Source organism: Arvicanthis niloticus, chromosome X (genome assembly GCF_011762505.2).
Source record: "Arvicanthis niloticus isolate mArvNil1 chromosome X, mArvNil1.pat.X, whole genome shotgun sequence".
NCBI lineage: Eukaryota > Metazoa > Chordata > Mammalia > Rodentia > Muridae > Arvicanthis > Arvicanthis niloticus.
This window is the reverse complement of record NC_047679.1, coordinates 49,965,196-49,979,148: the sequence shown is the minus strand read 5'-3', so window position 1 is coordinate 49,979,148 and position 13,953 is coordinate 49,965,196. Positions and strand designations below refer to the sequence as shown.

The window sequence follows — 13,953 nt, the reverse complement described above, 5'->3', positions numbered from 1 at the left end:
TATATTATATTTGTGGTGGGTTTTTGCTAATAACTAGATTTATAGTGTTTCTTTTTAAACAGGGGATATGAATAACCAACTGATATGATAGCTATGCTAATTTATTTTACCATAGTAACTACCAACTTCTATATACCTCATGATACATTTTCTACACTTGATCAAAATAAGACTTTTTAGATTGGAGTACAAAATAATAGATCTAATTATACATTCAATATTAATCATTAGACCTGTAGTCACTATTGCATGAACAATAAAATGGTGTATACACCACAAAAGTTATTTTATTTCTTTATTAAGTTAAAAATAGACCTACTATAAGATTTAGCAATCCTATGAGATTAAAAAAGAGTAACAGACACAAATAAATGCTATGTACAGGACACTGACTTTAAAAAAGAAACCTGGCTGTACTGACAGTAAATGGATAGAAAAGAGTCACCAAAGAACTAGCAAGGGTTTTGAGTCAGGGTCTTGCCAAATAGACTGAGATAGCTGGGAATCCTCTGTCCTGCTGCCTTTGTCTCTAAAGTGCTGAGATTTCAAGCCCATGCTCACACAATAGGCTAAAATATAGGGTTTTTTTTTAAAAAAGCATGATAGATAGATAGATAGATAGATAGATAGATAGATAGATAGATAGATAGGATAGATAGATAGGATAGATAAATCAGATAAAATAAATATCAAAGAAAAAAGTAAATTACCAAAGAGAAATAACATTTCATAATATCCATGATGTAAAAAATATATAATTACTGAGAAAGAGAAAAGATTAGAAGTTAGAGGTGTAAGAATGGCATTGAGGAGGTAGATAAGGCTTTATAAAAAACTGAAATGAGAGCTCAGTGGTGATGGTATAATCAAATATCTCTATGTGGTGTTGGATTATAGGAAGCTACACATGTGGAAAATGTATATAACCATAAACAATTGCTTATAAAAATGGGAACTTTAGGTAAGACCAACATCTCAGTTGGCATTGCATGTTTGTACAAGGTAACACTGAAAGAGGCTATTTGAAGTTTACACAAGACTTCTTTACATTTTTTTAATTTTCTGAAATTGTTGTTTCCTCCTTCTCTTTCCTCCCTCCAACTCTTCCCACATACCACCCTGTTGCCCTCTTTCAAATTCATAGCTTAAGGTTCGGGGATTATAGCAAGAGAGAAGGTGGAAAATTTATAAGAGCCAGGAGAACAGAGACCAGGAAGTTGGCTGTGAAATATCTAGAAATGTCAGAGAAGCTCCACTCAAGCATGTATCATCAATATGCCTACTTCATTATATTTTTCAAGTTTCTGTGATTTTTCATTGAAAATATAGCAATACAGTAGTCACTGTTCATATATTTTATGTACATGTGATCAATCTTAAGGGGTCACAACCTATGTGTCAACTTAGTCAGGCCACTTATCCTCAAATAACCAATAATAATAACAGTGGAAATCAGATAAAATATTTAATATGGTCACAATGGGAAGAGGGATGAAGAGATTAAACAAGACCTCTAACTTAGTCTTCAGGGTCCTGACATGGAATTAAAGTTTAAATAGGGGGCCGGCCAAGGATATAAATACCTAAACAGTCTTGGTCAAGTGTGGTTCTACCTACTGTTGACCCATCGTTATCTGGGATTCAGTTTTATCGTGTTCTGACCAGTTTTTAGACAAATTTCCCCACTGTCTAAAGTATTTTTCTTCTCTCAGCATGATATTCCTTAGGAAATTCCCATTTATTTGGGGTCCATTGTATCAATAGTCTGATAGATTGAGAAAGACAAGTGTCTTTTTGTATATAATTTTTAATATTTGAAATAATAATATAAATACTAATTTTACCCTTCCCTTTCTTCTCTCCAACCCCTCTCATGCAACTCCTTTGCTCTCCCTCAAACTCATGGCCTCTTTTTCTTTGTTATTACCTATATGCATATTCATAAATATAACCTGTTCAGTACATATACTGTTACTTGTGTGTATATGATCTCAAACAAGTTTCCTTAGAAATTACTTTCCTTCCTAGTTTAAGTTCCACATATGCCTAAGCCACACTTCCTTTTCTTTGTTTCCTTGAGAATTCTCTATTATTAATTTAAAAAATATATATGTATCATTTTGCTTTAAGTTGATTTAAATACATCTTTATTAATTACCCAAAATAAGTATTTTTTAGATGAGTGGAAAGCAGATAAAGGAGATTCATTCAATATGACCACATCTACTTACTTTATCCAGGCTGGTCTCAAACTTGTAGACTCAAGAAGTCTACTGAGTATCTGGGACTACAAACATACAACTCCTGACTTTATAAAACATCTTAATTATGGGAGAGGGATAAACAAATTATTCATAACTTAAAGCTCCAATATTTTATATAAAGCATTCTAGCCATATCTTTATCATCTGCTTAAATTATTCCTTAATGAGCAAATTCATTATCAATTCCATATTCTTTAGTTAACTAATTCTCTATATCTACTGAGATAAGATGTACTCATACTCAAGTATAAAATGAATTTTAAAAATTCCTTACATATTTTTTTATGTGTATGGATGTTTATATTTTTCTGTGTACTGCATGTGTGCCTGGTGCCTGAAGGGGTCGAAGAGGGCATCAGATCCCCTGGAACTGGAGTTATACATGCTTGAGAGCTGGGAGTTGAACCTGGAGTTATACATGCTTGAGGTGCTGGGAGTTGAACCTGGGTCCTCTGGAAGTGCATTTAACCCCAGAACCATCTATCTAGCTCCCATATTCAATTTAAACACAAAATTATCTTCCAAATACTTTTTCTAATTCTCTACTCCCCTATGCTCATGAAGACTACTAAGAATTAAACAGATTTCCTACTGTGCATTGGATTGTTAGCTCTGTAAAATGTTTTAAGTCTCTCTCTTCCACAAGTAAATATATGGCAAAGTTTCATCAAATATGTCACAGGAATGGCAAAGCTGAAGTGAAAGAGGAAGAATGATAATTATTAAAAAAAAACAAATGAGCTAAAATTCTATTCTTATAGAAATTAGCCCATGCTATTGCTTCCCCTGCTGTTAGACATAAGATCTAAAACCTGTCAAATAAGAGCACTGAGTTACACAATAGAAACAAAGTATTACTATAGAAGTCAGAAAAATAAAGAACTAGCTCGTATCCCCTCTTGGAAAAGTATCAATGATAAATGATAATCTCCCACCAACTATTATCACTTGTACCTGACTATGCTGTGTTAATCTTAACTTGTCAAAGTTAACTGGAGTAGAAGTTACCTTTCTTGTCAGAGGTGTTTAATCCAAGAACATAAGAAATGTTGAGTTTTAGGTCTTATTGCATCATAACACAAGTAGAAGAAATCACTACTAGTATTTGTATTTTTGTTTTTTGAGATAGGACCTACTGTGTAGCCCAGGCTAATCTATAATTTATTATATAGGTCAAGCTTGCCTTGAACTCGGAGGAATCTACTTGACTCAACTTTCTTAGTATAAAGATTTACAAGTATATACCACCATACTTGATTGATTCATTCAATTTGTTACTTTAGAACTAAGAAAGAAAGTCCCCAAGTTTTGTTATTTTCAGATGTTTGACAGTACTATAAGTATATTAAGATTCTGGGTTGCAATGTTTAATGAACATTTTATTTTCTCCTTCTGATGTATCAATGAAACTGTATGTGTTTACAAATGTATAAGAGTTTACATTCTAGCTATGTTTCCACTGCACTTTCTATATCTGAAACAGTTTCCAATGAATAATGCCTTAAATTTTCTTTCATCACTGATTAACACCAACTTGAAAGTTCAAAATCTGAAATGCTTCAAAATTCAAATAGTTTCATACCATGACATTAATGCTTGATCTTAGATATGTGATAACATATTCTGATTTTTAGAATAGAGATAATCAACTCATAATTGTATGCAAATATTCCAATTTCTGGAAAACTCCAAAATCTGAAACATTTCTGTCCCAAGCATTTCTAATAAGGAATCTCAAATTTTATTAACTACTGCTCGAGTCCCCTTCACAGCACTAGGCATATAGTATCCTAACTACTGATAGACTGCTTAGACAATGTTTTAAAGTACATTGAACCTAGGTGTCCCTACTTTAATTCTTATCACTTACTTGAATTCATTATCAAGTTTCTGGTGACAGCAAGGAACTTCAAATTGTCTTAACCTCTAATATGGCTATGGCAATTTTTTTCTGTCCAGCATAATCCATAATTAACATAGGACAGATAATCTAGGAAAAAAAATAGTGTGACTGCTACATCTACCCAAACCTTAACAAATTCTTGATTAGTAGAGTGCAAATTAGTAAAATTTTGTTTTGCAATTTGAAACACACTACTGTTAAAATATATAATTCCAAAAATTACTAAAATTAAATTAACTTTGCAATTTGTTACATAAGGATGTATTAAATAAATCAATAAACAAGATAGGAGAAGAGATATTTAAATTACTTAAAGGTGTCTTTAAGTGCTTTAGAAATCTTCATATACTGTCTGCTGATGTATTAACTACAAATCATTCTCATCCATTTATTAAGATAATGTCTGTAAAGATTAATCCAGTTCTGATTGCTCCAAGTATAAGGAAACCATAAGACATACCAGTTCATAAAAATTTAAATTTTCAACCATTTTAGACCTTTTCTCCCAAAATTATTGCAAATTAAGAAAAACTGAAGTATAAAATCTAATGCTTATTTTTTATGCCTTAATTTTTATGTTTCTATGGAATCACAGATATTTAGAATAATTAGTGTCAATAATAACATAATACTTTAAAATTATGTGCATCCTTGGAGTTACTCCAGTTATGGTGAGACAGCCACTAGGCAAGAATTGCCTCTTTTCATCTACAGACAAATCACTGTCCAGAAAAGGACACACTTGCAGAATAGTCGACTGATTATATCTGCCTAGACAGAGTAATCAGCCCTTAATAATTCTGCATCACTAATGTCTATCAGATGATTCTGGGCCAGAAGGCTGAAGATTTGATGCTCCAACTTTCAGTAGTATAGGGGCTTTCCAGGTGTTCAGTGGCTAAGTTTTAGAAGCTATGCTTAGTGCTTCCCATAATTTCAGTTAACTTGGTCATTCTGGATTTCTGACGGGGTGAAGACCTATAGTCTCATAGCCAATCCTGGCTATTTACTTTGAGAGAACAAATCTGAGTGGATGGTTTTCAGCTGACATTCATTCTAAAGCCAAGAAAAAAAAAGCCAGGTTCAAAACTAAGTGCTTTAGTTAGGACAGATGACAGAGGTTCTGGTTAGTCAACAAAATGATGGACTGGGTATTAGGACTATCTTGTACCTCGCTGGTACAATTAGGAATAACTTTGCTCTAATTGCATTTCGAGAGAAAAAGTTTATTTTAACAGGAAGGGTGAAGCTAGGTGATGAGACAGAGAAAGAGAGAGAAAGAGGGGGGACATGGAGGCAGATGTTCATGTGTCTCCACCAGTCAAAGATAGTTTATATATCTAGTTTGGGTATTGGGTTACACTTCTGATTGAGCATTACCAAACTTATAAAGCCTTTGATCAACATTTTAAAAAATGTATAAAAGCAAAAGGGAGGAGGGGGAATGGGATAGGGCTTTCTAGGAAGGGGAAATGGGGAAAGAGGATGGCATCTGAAATGTAAAATAAAAAAAAAAGGTGTATACCACCCCCCCAAAAGAAATATCCTAATTATATTTAAACAAAAAAATTATGTGAACTGAAATAAGATAATCTAATAATATTAGCCTTGAATGTATATAAGCACAGTCATTGGTTTAATAAATTCAGCAACAAACATTAAATATAATAGTATACAACACATGAAGCTAGGTGTGATAGTATACACCTATCTTTGCCCTTGGGAAGTGTAGGCTGTAAGGTCATCCTTATCTAGTAGCTTGCTACACAAGACTTTGTCTCAAAAAAAATAAAATACAAAAGAAACAAAAAATCCAAATATGTAATTATATATGTCCTGGCAAATTAAATATCTTATATCAGAGTTCATATGTGAACTAGTTTCCAGTTTGAGAAAGTGGAACAAAGTGGGGTTTAAAGTGTGGAGGGGAATTGGAATATAGGGCAGAAGAAGGGTACGCAAAGAGATAAAGAACACTAATCATGTTTGAAAAAGCTATATGAAGACCAGTATTTTTTAAAAAGCTTCCGTGTGTGTGTGTGTGTGTGTGTAAAATATTTGTATTACACATTATATTAAGTTATATATATTTAATATATATTACAGTAGTTTCAGGTAGATGTCAAGAAATACCATAAAATAAAAAAAATTCTGAAGACAATATAAAATAGTGACAATAGGCAGAATGGAAGAACAGAAAACAGTATTTTTATTATAAAATTTTTAAAACTCTGAAGTGTAAATATATGAAGATACGAAGTTTATAATGAACTTTGAATTGATGTGGATGAAAGAAGCCTTATGGCATCACAGAAGTTTTGAACTTCGACTATTTTCTTTATTCAACAAAGAAAAGATTTTGTTTTCAAAATAAAAACATAATTAGCCAGGTGGTGGCAGCACATGCCTTTATCTCAGCATTTGGGAGGCAGAGGCAGGTAAATTTCTGTGAGTTCAAGGCCAACCTGCTCTATAAAGTGAATTCCAAGATAGCCAGGGCTGTTACACAGAAAAACTGTCTTGGAAAACAAATAAATAAATAACCAAGTTAAGGATTTAGTCTCCTGAGTTAAAGTATTTTTTAATCATGCATAGCTAGTAATGTTTCTCCACACAACTTTCAGTCAAGTTACTTAGATGTAAAAATAGCTTATCTTATATGCACACAGCTTTTCAGACTATTAGGAACATATTCTAAATAACTAATATAGTCTATATCGTATTGTGTGCATTTTTAATAAAATATGCTTAGCTCAAAAGTAAGAATGAATACAAATATCTACAGTAATTGAGTTGAATTATTAGTTCAACAATTCAGGGCTAGAAAAGGCTATAAAGACACTAACACTTCCTATATAGTAGTTTTTAACAAACATTATTATAAAAATGTCCATTTTCTCATTATTCTGTGAAAATAAGTTTCAGATTCCAAATAATATTTATGGTATTTTACAAAGTTACAAATTTCTATCACAGAATAAAATTAATTTCAGTGATGCACTTGTAACTAGGAAATTAGTGTGAATTGTTACATTTTGGATGACAACGGTTCAAAGATCACTAATAACTCATAATATGAGATACAAGATTAATATAATGAGAACTCTGTGTAACAGTTCCTTATGAAGATCCATTTACAATTTATATGTGAAAGTTTTTGTTTGATTAGTTGCTAAAATACTTGAATTCCACTCTTTGCTTTTATCCCTTCATACTGAAATGGCTTTCATCATCTTTTGCTTAGTGAATAAGTTTATGTTCTAGGACAATTTGATCCAAATAGAATTTCTGGATAAAAATCATGATTCCAATAAGCTCTTATCACAAAATTTTAAAGATGTGCTTAAGTAGAAAAATTTCAGTCCACTGATATACTAAAGATCATACTTAGAATAGGATAACTTTAAATCTGCATACAAAAGGAAACTTTAAACTGTAATCAGAACTCTTGAGTACCCTTTCACTCATTCATATGACTTGCAGTCACTCCTGACTTTTCTTTGAATGCTACTTTGCAATCAGTGCATTTCAAGTCTTTAAATAAGAGACCAAGAAACTGGAAACACTCCATCCAAACTCCAACCATCAATAACAATGAAATGATAATTTTATGAAACAGCAATTATTTGCTGAGCCTAGAGACAGTGAATTATTGTTTGTTAGTAACATATTTACCAAGTACGAATTCTGTGGGCAGCAAAAGATAACAGATGAAATTTGAAAATTGAGTATTTTGCTTCTTGAAGTAAATGTGCATATTCTAAAATGTGAGTTTATGTTGGGGGACATAAAACGTTTTTTAATATGATACAAATGGTCCTCAACTTGTGTGTGATGTGGTTACATCTCAATAACTTAGTCAAAAGTTAAAAACTCATGAATAAAAACTGAACTGAACACACATAACACACTAAACATCACAATGTAGCAACACAGTACAATGGAGAGTATTTTTTCTCATGATCATATAGATGATTGACAGCTACAGATTATTTCAAGTGTCCAGCATTGCTAGAGAATGTATAACTGTGTATTATGAGGGCAGTCACATTAAAATAACACTGGCAACTTTGAAAATGTCTTTAAAACTAACAGTTTCTCTTAGGGACTTTGAAATTACAATACCTTGCTCTTCAACTCAGGGCCTGTGCATACTAGTGTGAAACACATAGCAGCTGTAGAAGAGGATCCAAAGTCAGAAGATGAAGATGAAGAGTATGGAAAATTCTTAAGTCTAACTGGACAGTGACCTGGCTCCTGGTAGTGGTAGGAAGATTCCACGGGGCAGAAAAAAAGTTGTTGGTAAATGAGACAACAATGATGAGGAGTGTCTTAGTTAGAATTTCTAGTACTGTGACAAAATACAATGACCAAAAACAAGTTTTGAGGGAAGGGTATCTTTCATCTAATAGTCTATCGTGAAGCAAAGTTGGGGAAGGTACATAGGCAGAACTTGGAGGCAGGAACTGACGCAGAGAGGTCATGGAGGAATGCTGCCTACTGGCTTGCTTCCCATGTCTTCCTCAGCCTGATTTCTTATACCACTCAGAACTACCAGCCCAGGGACGGTACCACCCACAATGGGCTGGGTCCTCTCATATCAGTCATCAATCAGGAAAATTCACCACAGGCCTCTCCACAGGCTCATCTGGTAGGGACATTTTCTCAGTTGAGGTTCCCTCTTTAAAAATTACTCTAGTTTGTGCCAAGTTGACAAAACCAAACTAGTACAAGGAGGAAAGTCAAAGTTCCAGAGAAGAAATCTGTACAAGATTCTACAACTAGCCTGTCATTGAGAGCATAAGCCTTTAAGCCCAGCACTCAAGAGGCAGAGGCAAGCAGGTGGAGGTCAACCTGGTCTACAGAGTGAGTCCCAGGACAGTCAGGGTTGTACAGACTCTGTCTCAAAACACCTCCACAAAAAGATATGACAACTAAAAATGCAGAAAATTCAAAGCAGCATGGAAAAGACTTTAAAACTATCAACACCATGATGATGAGGAGGAGAAAAAGGTGGAGGAGGGAGAGGGAGAGGAGGAGGAGAAAATTCTTCCTAAAGTACCAAAGGGACTTAGTTCTGCAGTAAACATTAAAGCAAGATTGTAAGCATGTAGAGGAAAAAGTGGTTCTCTTTCCAAAGTAGAAGCCAAGTTTATCAATTCTGTGAAGAAGATAGACCAGGAGGCTATCCAAGATCTGCCATTGGAGAAGGTCTCCTTAAGATCATGGTTTAAAGAGCTTGAAATATTCCATTTTACCTCATTTCTGCAGCAGTTGCTATCTGGCCTATCTGTTTTATAATACAAAGTGAAAACTTTGCCTACTGAATTTGATAAATGTTGTTCAGGTTCCATCACTACATATGTGTTGTCCATTTAAAGATGGAACTTTACACTTTACTTGGTTTTACGTATGTGTGGTCTATTATGATAGGATGTAGTAATGGTGATGATCTGATGAAGAAATAAAAGACAAAAAATAAAATAAATAATATTTTAATAAAGAAAAGTTTTTACTGAATTCATATTGCATTTTTACAAATGCAATAGCATTTGTGAAAGAAATTATAGTAAATCAGTGATATTCTCTAATTGCAGTATGATTTGTTATTTTTCTGCATAAAAATATTAATTTACAATGGCTGACCAAAACCTAGAGACTGTTAACATGTTAACCAATTTTTAATATAGCAAAAAATTTAGAAATGCACTAAAATAAGTTTTACAAAGATTTATGATTGAAATTTTAACATGTTACTTGCTAAATATTAACACATACATTAACATATTAGAACTTTGACCAGTATTAATTTCAAAACTCTAATACAGCCCTTCCCTTTATTGTACACAGTAGTATATGATATAACTTAATCAAAATTCATGTTGCTCATAGAATGTATCTGGAAGTAACCTTTGGAGAATACTAATAATACAAGGTTGTGTTTATTGTATCAGTTTTGTATAAAACACTTTGACTATAGCTGTGATTTACTAGTCAGTGAAAAAATGTACATTTATAAAATATGGGAACTTAATTATTTGTATCTTCTTAGAAAACATTCTTTTTCTTGAAATATTTTATTTATTAAAAATAGATTCTTCTCTCATACATTATATCTCTAACACAGTTTCTTTCTTCTTCTTATTTTTTTATTGGATATTTTATTTACATTTCAGATGCCATCCCCTTTCCTCATTCCCCCCCAGAAAACCCCTATCCCATGCCCCCTTTTTCTTTTTTCTTTTCTACACTTTTTAAAAATGTTAATCAAAGGCTTTATAAGTTTGGTAATGCTCAATCAGAAGTGTAACTTAATACCCAGCCTAGATATATCAACTATCTTTGACTGAAGACACGTGAACAACTGCCTCCATAGCCCCCCTCTCTTTCTCTTTCTCTCTTATCACCTAGCTTCTCCTCTCCTTCTTCTCCTCCTCTCCTTACTCCTCTTCCTCTCGGTACCCCTCTCACTTTAGCTCCTCCTACATATCACCCTTCCTGTTAAAATAAAACTTTTCTCTCAAAATACAATTAGAGCATAATTATGCCAATTTGTACCAGTGAGGTACAAGATAGTCCTAATACCCAGTCCATCATTTTGTTGACTAACCAGAACCTCTGTCATCTCTCCTAACTAAAACACTTAGTTCTGGACCTGGCTTTTTTCTTGGCTTTAGAATGAATGTCAGCTGAAAACCATCCACTAAAATCTTTTCTCTCAAGGTAAATAGCCAGGATTGGCTATGAGACTATAAGTTTTCAACCCTGTCAGAAATCCAGAGTGACTGAGTTAACTAAAATTATGGGAAGCACAAAGCATAGCTTCTTAGAAAACATTCTTATGTGCCCCAGGATAGGACGATCATTTTAAAACTAACTTGTATAACACATACATTATAAAGTTATTACTATTTAATTCATTATTAAATTATAATATAGCATAGAAAAGTTTGCTCACATCAAGAAAGTTAACTGCTATAAATAATCCTTTTCTCCTTTAGTTAATCTAATAGATTTATCATAAATGTTTCTTCCTTCCAACAAAGCCTACAATTTCAAGAAAAACTGTGACTTTCCTATGAAGCCTTCTCAGGAAATCCCTAGACTTCAATAATCTCTCTGTACTCTTAATTTTTCTTAGCTCTTATTTTATTCTGATTAATATAGGTTATCTGTATGCTTCTCTCCCAATTGAATTCCTCAAAACTGTTTCAGTTGGCTTTTTAAAATTTTTTTCTATTACTGGTTACTGGCAACCAGATCCAGTGTCTCATGCTTCTGGAGCATGCTAGATATTCTGCCTCGAACAACACCAACAGAACCTGGAACCTGTTTCTAATCTACTCTTCTCCTTGCCCACGATAGTGATGTGCACTGAGTAAAATCTAGAAAGCAAAAGCTTATTAAAAATCTCTGAAAATGAAATAAAGAAAACAAGCAAAAAGAAACTTTATTCCAGAATTTAATGATCAAGCTCCTTAACAGCACTTTCAAAACAAAATATCAATTTCCCATACGATTAGGACAGTCAGTGTGAATGCTCTGGGGTATGTGGTACCTTCTTGGTCATATTCATTAATGTTGAATTCTTTTTCTTTAGATTTAATAGTATTTCAAATAATCACGAGTAGAATTCATTAAGATCTTTTCCAAACAGAAACCATCTCTAAGTTTGAAATCTAGGCTCTTGAAGCATGCCTGTTTGCCAATGCACAACAGATAATTCACATTGAGATACAAAACTATTTTCCCCTGGGATTGTACTTTAAACACAAGAACATCTCAAACACAAAAGCAAACAATATAAGACATTTCTTCTAAAACTATCAGGAAACTGTCTGTGTTAACAGATTCACTAGCCAAAGCTACCTAACCACACACGGCATCTATATACTTTTTAAAGTGCTTTAGCTTAAAAGGGGTTACCATAAACTAAATTTAGATTTCCCACCAATGTGCTTCTTTTTCTCCAATTCTTTTTAGATAAGAGACCTGAAATGGCTTAAAAATGTCAGGATGGAAGAGAGTGAAATAAAAGAACCCATCTTTTGTTGTCAGCCCACAGGCGTGCCTTGCAATTAAAATTATACATCAATTCAAATTGAATTCACTTTTGAAAAGGGTCAACTGGGAACTGTAAATTTTCTACTTTTAAAGAAACAGTCTCACACCTCAAAATAATTGTCAAAAACACCTTGCAAGTTTAGAACCTTATCTAGTCATGGTATCCAAAGTCTCACTTCGGGTGTCTCCTGCCAAATTTTTTAGGGGGAAATTGAATATTTAAAACTATATCCTACTTTTAAAAGAACAAATAGATCACAACTATCCTTATTTTTATTAAGAGCATCTTAAGTTTCATCAGCACATTTTAAAATGAAGACGTGAGCCATTCTTGATGAAGAATACCTCGTAAAATGTTTCCCCTATTGTCAATATTTTTCCTTTGTCCACTTCTCAAGTTTGGTGGTACTTTGATTTTCAAACAGAACATGTCACTAGTTTTGTCTTATTATCACTATTATTTAACATAATTAGTATCTGCCTAGATTTACAGTCTAAGAATCAGGGGCTAGACATATGGTCTGCAGAAGCCTACTGCACATGAGTATAAACAATACTGCAAAGGAAGGCACCACTCAAGCTATCTGGTCAATTCTTCAGTCATGAAGCAACAGCAATGCGGAGGATGGGCTCTTGACAAGCCTGAGGTCAGGTCCGGCTGTCTCCTAAGATCAAGAGTCAGAGCCACACTTAGAGCAAGGAAAAATATGTGAACAGGGCATTAGGAGAATGTTTCCAGACCAGAGACTAAGGTGCATGACTGCACTTAGAATCATCAGCATCTAAGAAGCAACCCAGGCCTTAATCGCTGACACTATGTTTCTGGAAGCCAGGGTTGAGATCACAAAGTGATGGCTTTCAGAGGGAAAACTAACTGGAAGAAATTACCCGTGAGCAAATGCAGGAAGGGTGTCAGAAGCTTCTGAATGAGAGCACAGAGCTTTATTGGCCTGCTGGGGCCCCAGAGACCCGGAGACCAGAAAACAGCTTGAGCACCAGGAGACTGTGGTGCCTCTACTCACCCCTACTCTCCTAAGGTCTTGTTGTCGCCTTGCACCATGCAGCCCCTGCGGAGGGGAAAACTTTCCCCCTCCCCCGCCGCTGAGGGTGGGATCCGCGCGGACAAGAGGAGGCGGCGTCGCAGCTGTTCATGCAGGGCCAGAAAGGCGCTGGGTGCAAGAAAACCAGCCTGGTGCTTGTGCCCCTGGCGGCCACCAACTTCACCAGCATCGACTTGGAGGGCCAGGAGGAAGCAAAGGCGGCAGGCCTTCGCCCAGCAGACGGAACTCTTCCCGGATACTAGGCCTGAGCTTCTGGCAGGACCTTCTGCCCCGTCCCCTCAGCAACAGGACCCCCCAGGCTTAATTCCAATTTCTCCGGCCCTGCGACCACAGAACAGTGGCTGCTCCCTCTTGGGGCCGCGGTCGCAGCTGCATCCTCGTGCTCTTCTTCCTCTGGCGCTGCTGCCTACACACACAACCCGGGCGCAGTTACCACCGCGGCGCCTTAATCGCCGTTTCTTAGCAACCGCGCGCATGCGCCCCACCCCCGCCAGGGACCACTGGAGCCGCGGTCTGATCTCGGACCAGTTGGTTTGCGACCTAGAAAAAGTGAACAAAATCCCATTTCCTAGGAAGGCCCTAACGTCAGAGTAAAAGAATTGTGAGGAGAGGTCCAAGATGTTCTGAAATGGAGAGACCTGGAGACTTAGGATGAGATCCA

The 13,953-nt window shown here is 35.1% G+C and overlaps 1 protein-coding gene across 3 annotated transcripts in view; it reads right to left on the bottom strand.

Moving 5' to 3' along the window:
- The window catches only part of Zc3h12b (zinc finger CCCH-type containing 12B), a 170,138-nt gene extending 156,409 nt beyond the window's left edge, over positions 1 to 13,729 (bottom strand). For all 3 annotated transcript variants that reach the window (XM_076918464.1, XM_076918463.1, XM_034485642.2), the window contains exon 1: positions 13,254 to 13,729. The gene's annotated coding sequence lies outside the window, so the exon portion shown is untranslated. The remainder of the gene's footprint in view (positions 1 to 13,253) is intronic.
- Positions 13,730 to 13,953: the final 224 nt, after the last annotated feature.